This window comes from Helianthus annuus, chromosome 16 (assembly GCF_002127325.2).
Source record: "Helianthus annuus cultivar XRQ/B chromosome 16, HanXRQr2.0-SUNRISE, whole genome shotgun sequence".
In the NCBI taxonomy this organism is placed as follows: Eukaryota; Viridiplantae; Streptophyta; class Magnoliopsida; order Asterales; family Asteraceae; genus Helianthus; species Helianthus annuus.
The window spans coordinates 85671568-85680058 of record NC_035448.2 but is presented as its reverse complement, the minus strand read 5'-3'; positions in this window follow the sequence as shown (position 1 = coordinate 85680058).

Here is an 8491-nt window from a genome sequence, read left to right as displayed (position 1 = left end):
AACCAAGTGTATCCTACAATAGATGTCCGCCCCCGGTTGAAAATGGATATTCACCTCGAAATCCAAATTCAGAAAGAGTCAATAAAGCGATCAATTTGAAATGGGAGTCTGGGTCGTCGGATAACTTACCAGAAAGTATTGATGTCACATATACGTCATCAGACACTGATCATGAGTCAAAGTTGATAAAAAGTATGGTCGATCAGGTGTTAGACAGCGATGACAATGAGAAGCCAAAACCGGAGTCCAAACCCTAGTCAAAGTCTGGGTCAAATACGTCAAAGCCGACAAATAAAAAGGATAAACGGGTTTATGATAAAGAATTTTTACTTTCGAAATCTAATTTGAATGATGAATCAGTCAAAGTGGCATATACTTTGAAAGGTTCTGATAAATTATATTCAGATGAAAGTTTTCCAATAAGGAGTGTCAGACTTGAAATGATTCAAAAGGTTTTCAAAATAACGGAAATTAATATTTCTGAAATAAAAGATTTTAATCTTAATAGAAAACCTAAACAATACACTTCAAGAGATCAACAGAGAATCAACAAGAAAATGGGTTACAATTGTGGTTATGGTTTCCAAAAGAAACCAAACCATAATCGTAATTACAAAAAGAAAGGTCTTGGTTTTGTTCCACCGAAAAACTATAAAAATGAGAAAGTGTATAAACCAAAAACAATGTTTGTTGCAGGAAAAACAACAGAAGCTGAAAAAGAAAAATCATTCAGAAATCAGACGAATCAAGAATTCCTTGCTAAGAAGCAAGAGGACATGAAGAAGAAGGAAGATCCGAAGAAGGTTGAAAAGAGATCTTGTTTTCAGTGTAAAGCTGTGGGTCATGTTGCGAAAGATTGTCCAAAGACATTTCGACCAAAACAAGAAGTCTCAAGAAAAATGAAAGAAAAAATTGTTGAGAAGACTGAACTGTCAACCCGGAAGTTCACAGGTTTTGAGAATTCGACTTATGAAAAAGGAGAATCTTCAAAGAGTGCTTCCAAAAGAATAGACAATGCCACAAATCAGAAATGGGTTGTAAAAGGTTCAGGTAAAAAGTCTGGTGATGAATCTGATTCCTTAAAATCAGAGGAGCCACGTGTTGAAAAAAAGGTTGAAAAGAAAGTTCCGAAAGTGGACGATGTGAATTTTCCGCCACTGAATGTTAAAAATTACAAATCTAAAATTGGAAAAGTTGAAATTTCAAATCAATTTTATTCTGACAAGAAGAAAATTGATGTTGAAAAAACTTTTAACGGAAATGTAAAACGCATCTTTGGAAAAATGGTCAGTGGTAAGGCCCAAAGCATTAAGGATTTTTATGCTTCCAAAGGATGGGTTTACAAGTCGGTTGAAAGGAATGATGAAAACGATGAGGTTACACCCAAGGAAGGTCAGGCTTGGGTGGATATATTTTTTCAAGAATAAAATCCTGACTTGCCGGAGATCCCAAGATGGTATTGTGGATCATGAATCGGCATCTTTCTAAATCTGTTTGTGAGGTTTTTGCAGGACTTGCCGGAACTCCCAGGTTTGTAAGCGAGGAGTAGGAATCGGCACTTTGAGAATTCAACCAAAAGATGATAATAGGTTGAAAAACAGGTTTGAAAAGCTTAATTGCTAAATCTACAAGTGATTCTATGTTTGTGGTTGTTATAAATGGTTCAGAATGAGAACTAGTTGATCGTACAAGTGGTTAAATCAAGGTTATTAAATTGAACTTGATTTAATTATCATTCATGAAATTGGTAAACAACGTGATGATTTGAACCCCAATTTTTACAAGTTGTAAACACAACTAAACTTATTTTCCGGAAAAACCATTCTGATTAAAACAAACTTAAGTGTTTTGAAATCATTATGGGAAAATAGTTTTGTTGTGAAGGGGAGTTCTGATGGTTTAAGTCTAACGGATGGAGAATTGAAGTGTTTCGATATCAGTTGTCATGTTCTGTATAGTTTGTTTTTCAATTTTCTTTAGATGTATTTGAATTTTAGGGGGAGTAAGAATTTTTTAGAAAATTCAAAAACATCAGAAAATTTGAAAAAGACAAAAACATGATATAAAAAATGAGTTTTTGTTGCATAAAAGAGGAAATGATAGTACATCAGTGAACTATCACAACATGCTAAAGATTTGTAAAGTCAAAATGTGATAAACAATCTTACTGTGGATGTGTCAGTAGGTTTTCGCACATTTAGTAAATTGAAATGAGATATAAACCTAAATCAAACTTACTTAATTCGTGGGTAACTATTCTTGGATATATGGGTAACCCCCGAAATCTTGTTTGAAAGGTCCCATATTCTGAGATACTAGGTCTTTATGCTCAGTGATGTCTGGGGTATTATTCCGGGACTTCTGCTGTATGGAAATACTGACCTAGTCTCCGAATAATACTTTCTGCTAAAAGCTTTGAAACACAAGCTCGCCCTCAGCAATCTGATTAAACAATAAAATTGATAATCTTTGCTGTTGTAAAAAAGATCCTCTAAAGGGGACCCACCAAAAGTCGAGCCGTCATCTCTCTGCTGAACGGAAGTTCTGACCTGAGCTCTCACGGTTTCGCATTTACCCCTTTACAGATATCAGCTGTGGTATACTCACCTGTAAGACTGAATATTTGGGATCTGGATACGGGAGTATATTCAAGTGGAGTGATACACAATTAAGTTTAAGTCTCTAAAACGTTAATATCGTATCTCGAATCAATTGAAATCTGTGTGAAAATGTAAGTGGACAAACATACTGACAATCTAGGTAAATTGTTTAGAACTTAAAATGTAATCAAGCTTAACGGTGTTTGTGATCTGTTTCATAACTGATATGATCCTCTTGCACAAACTCACAAAAATATTGTCTGTAAATATTTCAATTTCTGCATTTACTTTCTTTCAGAAAATCCAAAAGATTTTTGGTGTGTTTTAGCATAAATTTTGAAAAATCAAAAAGATTTTCGACAACTGGTGTTGAGATGCTGATTTTCGAAATTCAAAGTGCTAAACTTAAAGAACTGGTTTGGGGAGTGTTTGTTTATAGATGGTAAAGTTGTTTTGATAAGAACCAGTAATCATTTCTTGAATGCAAAATCATTATTGTTTTGGTTCAACATAGTTTCTAAATTGTCGAAAATTTTAATCTTTGCAAAAACTTATGTTTCGGTAGAGATTGTGCAGGACTTAAGCCAAATATTGATCCTGAAAGAGAATGGAGTCAGGTATCGATCTGGAACCTGATGGGAGCCTGTTAACGATCTTAGATCCAGTGAAAGTTTGAATTCCAGACTATGATCCCAGTTGTGTGAGAGGGGGAGTCTGAAGACACCGTGTCAACAGCTAAGAGAGAGGAGTTTGGTGATAATGAAGAAAGAAAACGAGGATTCTTGAAGCGACAGATATTTCAGAGGCAGATTGTCGACTGATGAAGATTGTAGATAGACATGTGCGAAGATTCTATGAAGACTCCGTCAACATCTGAGGGGGAGTCTGTTGGTGCACTTACGTCTGCTGACTACGTCTTACATCGAGTCTTGAAGTTGAACAGATCAAGCATGGCACGGAAACCTAGAAATAGGAGTTTGTAATAGGACCGCTTATTTGTCAATAGGTTACGTCCGCTTATGTGTCAGTCTTGTTCAGGTTCGCTCATATGGTATGTTGTTGGATCGCTTTTCTGTCACATTGTAGGACCGCTTATACGTACATGTATGTATAAGCGGACCAGCATGTCTATAAATAGGTCCGTAGGAGCGATCAGAAACACATAGTTGAAGGTGTTTGTTCCGCTATGCTGCCGAAGTGCTGTCAAATCTTGTAATCGAGTTGAAGATCAATAATACAACAAGTTTAAAGTGAATACAGCTTGAATAGCACCGGATTATTAGTTTCCGCCTCTTAATTCGGATACGAACTTCTCTGAACGACTCAAACAGGTCCGAGAACGATCCTACAATAACCTTCAACAAGCTATAGTCTTATGGATAATGTGCTCCTAATGGTTAGACAAGGATCCATTAAACAATTCAAAAAAATCATGGGGGGTGTCCCCACTTCCCATAACCGGTTCGAGGGAGGGGGGTATGGGGTTGGGTTCCAACAATATGGTTACTAATCTAGTTAAGTTTCAATGTTAAGTTAGTGGTTATGGTGTGTTGTTATTTATAAAGTGTGTTAGGGTGTTCGGGGACCCTAACTAGCTCAGAAAAATAAAAACAATGTGTTTGGCAATATTTTTATGTTCCGGGTAAAGTCCGGTTGTTCGGTTGGGTGTTGTCCGTTAAAGTGCTAAATTAATCCATAAGGTGTCTTTTATATTACTTTTAGTGACACATTTAATTCCCAACACTTTGGAAAGTATCTAGGACTATTTTGCCAAGTTTTTGCACTTTACTAGCATAGTTAAATGCTGAATTTTGTGTATTAAGTGCAGAATTCTGCATTTAAAGTGTGTTTTAGGCACTTCCCGGCACTATAACTATCACCTAGTGACGCAGTTTTATGGTCCTCACTTCCCTACACTCCTTACTAGTGTAGTATTCTATTTCTGGCTCATACTGGCCTCAAAAACATTGTCTGTCTAGGTGCTGGCATTGTCAGCATGTCTCTGGGTTATCCGCTCACTGTGCTAACTGTGCTTTGTGCATCAAGTTTGTCACTAATGTTTGTGTGTAATAAATAGAGTGACAGTATAAAATGTGATGCATGTGTATGTATGTAACAGAAAGCAGTTTAATCATAGTTGTAATCAAGCACAGTCATTAAGCACAAATTAAATATTAATTAAGTGTACGGATACTTGTAAATGTGAGGGCTGTCACATTCTCCCCCCGTTAAGAAAATTTCGTCCCAAAATTTTAGGTTCTGCTTCTAGTTGTAGGGGGTTTGGGAAATAAATGGGGGTATTTCTCCTTCATACGATCCTCACGTTCCCACGTGAATTCTGGGTCGTGTCGTGCATTCCATCGAACTTTGACGAGCTTGACACTACTCCTGCGTGTCTTGTTAATGTTCCAATCAGTAACCTCAACTGGTTCCTCGACAAAGTGGAGCATTTCGTCGATATACACTTCGTCAGCAGGAATGACAACTGTCTCTTGAGTCGGACTCTTTTTCAGGTTTGATACATGGAATGTATCATGAACGCCATTGAGTTTAGCAGGTAGGTCCAACTTGTATGCTACAAGCCCAATCCTTTGCAGAATTCTAAACGGGCCAATGTAACGTGGATTCAGCTTCCCACGCTTTCCAAAGTGCGCCACACCCTTCCAGGGTGAAACTTTCAATAAAACCATATCTCCTACCTCAAATTCTAGAGGTTTCCTCCTTCGGTCTGCATAACACTTTTGTCGATCGCGAGCCGCCTTGATGCGCTCTCGGATCTGTGCAATCTTGTATGTCGTTTCCTGGACCAATTCCGGACCAACTAGTTGTCTATCACCTGCGTTAGCCCAGCAAATCGGTGATCGACATTTGCGTCCATAAAGAGCTTCGAACGGTGCGGCTTGAATACTTGCGTGATAACTGTTGTTGTATGAAAATTCGACCAATGGTAGGTGAGTGTCCCAACTTCCACCTAAATCCATTACACAAGATCACAGCATGTCTTCTAATGTCTGAATCATTCGTTCACTTTGTCCATCAGTTTGCGGGTGAAATGCTGTACTTAGATTCAGCTGAGAACCAAATGCCTCTTGAAAGGACTGCCAAATCCTTGACACGAATCTTCCATCCATATCAGAGATGATTAAGAGAGGCACTCCATGTCGTGCAACGATCTCTCTCATGTATATCTCAGCTAGTTTGCTCGTGTTGTCTTTTTCCTTGATTGGCAAGAAGTGCGCATATTTCGTCAAACTGTCGACTATTACCCAAATAGTATCGTGGCCTTTGGGTGTCGTTGGCAATTTCATTATGAAATCCATTGAAATCTGTTCCCATTTCCATTTGGGTATTTCAGGTTGCTGCAGTAGACCTGAAGGCTTCTGGTATTCGGCTTTCACTTTGGCGCACGTTAAACATTTACCAACGTATACCGCAACATCACCTTTCATCCTAGGCCACCAGTAGAAATCCTTAAGGTCTTGGTACATCTTATATGCTCCTGGATGAATCGAGTACCGTGAATTGTGAGCTTCATCGAAAATAACCTTTCTCAATCCACCGAACAAAGGAACCCAAATTCGTTTCATGAAGCACAGAGTTCCTTCCTCATTTGGTACCAACTGTTTCTCCATCCCACGGAGATACTCGTCCTCAATATTCCTTTCTTTGAGAGCTTCTCTCTACGCAGCACGAATGCGCAAGCAGAGGTCTGTCTGGACAATCATTTCCAAAGCCCTAACTCTTATGGGCTTGATCCTTTCTTTAGACTTAGGGCATCGGCGACCACATTCGCCTTCCCTGGATGATACTTGATCTCACAATCATAATCGTTCAACAGCTCAACCCAGCGTCTTTGCCTCATGTTAAGCTCCTTCTGGTCAAATATGTGCTGTAGGCTCTTATGATCAGTGAAGATTGTACATCCCGTACCATACAAATAATGTCGCCAAATCTTCAACGCAAATACCACTACGCCTAACTCCAAATCATGCGTGGTATAATTCTTCTCATGAACCTTCAGCTGGCGTGACGCAAACGCTATAACTTTTTGTCGCTGCATCAACATGCATCCTAAACCTTGACGCGAGGCGTCACAATATACCACGAAATCGTCCGTTCCTTTGGGTAGTGATAAGATTGGCGCATCACAAAGCTTGTTCTTCAGCAACTGAAACGCTTCTTCTTGTTTGTCTCCCCAATCGAACTTCTTGTCTTTCTGCATGAGGGAAGTCAAAGGTTGAGCGATTTTTGAGAAATCCTCAATGAACCTTCGATAATAACCAGCCAAACCTAAGAATTGTCGAATCTCCGTCGGCGTCTTTGGAGTTTCCCAGTTCTTTATCACTTCGATCTTTGTGGGATCTACATGGATTCCATTTCCATTAACCACATGTCCAAGAAATTGGACTTCGCGTAACCAGAACTCGCACTTCGAGAACTTGGCATACAAATTCTCCTTTTTAAGTAGCTCCAAAGTAGATCTTAAATGTTGTTCGTGCTTATCCTTCGTCTTCGAGTAGATCAAAATGTCATCAATAAACACAATCACGAACTTGTCGAGGTACGGCTTGCAAACTCGGTTCGTCAAATCCATAAAAACGGCTGGCGCGTTTGTCAACCCAAACGGCATCACCAGAAACTCGTAATGTCCATATCGAGTTCTAAAAGCAGTCTTGGGAATACTTTCATCTTGTATTCTCAACTGATGATAACCTGATCGCAAATCGATCTTTGAGTAGTAGCTTGAACCTTGCAGCTGATCAAATAGGTCATCAATTCTCGGCAGAGGATTCTATTCTTGATAGTCAACTTGTTTAGTTCTTGGTAGTCGATACACATACGAAAACTACCATCCTTCTTCTTAACAAACAAAACTGGAGCTCCCCAAGGTGAGAAGCATGGTCTGATGAATCCCTTGTCTAACAACTCTTGAAGTTGCGTCGACAACTCCTGCATCTCCGAAGGCGCAAGTCGGTAGGGTGCCTTAGCCACAGGCGCGGTGCCTGGAACTAAGTCAATGTGGAACTCGACTTGTCTTTGCGGCGGTAACCCTGGTAAGTCTTCTAGAAAGACTTCAGGATATTCCTTTACAACGGGGATGTCTTCGATCTTTGGCTCAGCAGCTTCTTTATCCATGATGTGTGCCAAGAAGGCAACACATCCCTTCTGTAAACACTTCCTAGCTTTCAGACAGCTAATGATTCTCAGAGGCGTATCACGCTTCTCTCCATGGACTACGATCGTCTCTCCATCTTCTATTGGGATGCAGATGGTCTTTTCGTGACAAACAATCTCGGCTTTGTTGCTTGACAACCAATCCATCCCTACCACCACGTCGAAACTTCCCAACTTGACTGGTAGTAGATCCAAAGTGAACTCGCGTTCTCCTAGCTCAATTACACATCCTCGGACAACTTCATTCGCTTCAACTAGCTTTCCATTAGCCAGTTCAATTGAGTACGGAATGTCTAACTTACTAGCAGTTAACCCAAGCATATTCTTAAAATCTAACGATACAAAGCTATAGTTGACACCAGTATCAAACAGAACAGATGCAAAGTGTTGGTTTATAGGGAACGTACCAGTGACAATGTTTGGATCCTGGCACGCTTCCCTTGCTCCTATTGTCACGGCCCCCGACCCGGTTTGACCCGTTTCAGGAGCCGCGGGACAGAAATCCCGTGATATTTATTTATGTGATTTTAGCAGCGGAAATTTTATCATCAAGATCGTTTTAAAGCTAAAAACTTTTCCCGATTATTTTATTTCACAATTCGGGATAAAACCCCGATAATTTATAATAATAAGGTTTTTACTGAGAAATCTTTATTTTTACAAAACATATTTCTTTATTTTATAATGAGCCACTACTTTAAGCCTGCACTGCTTCC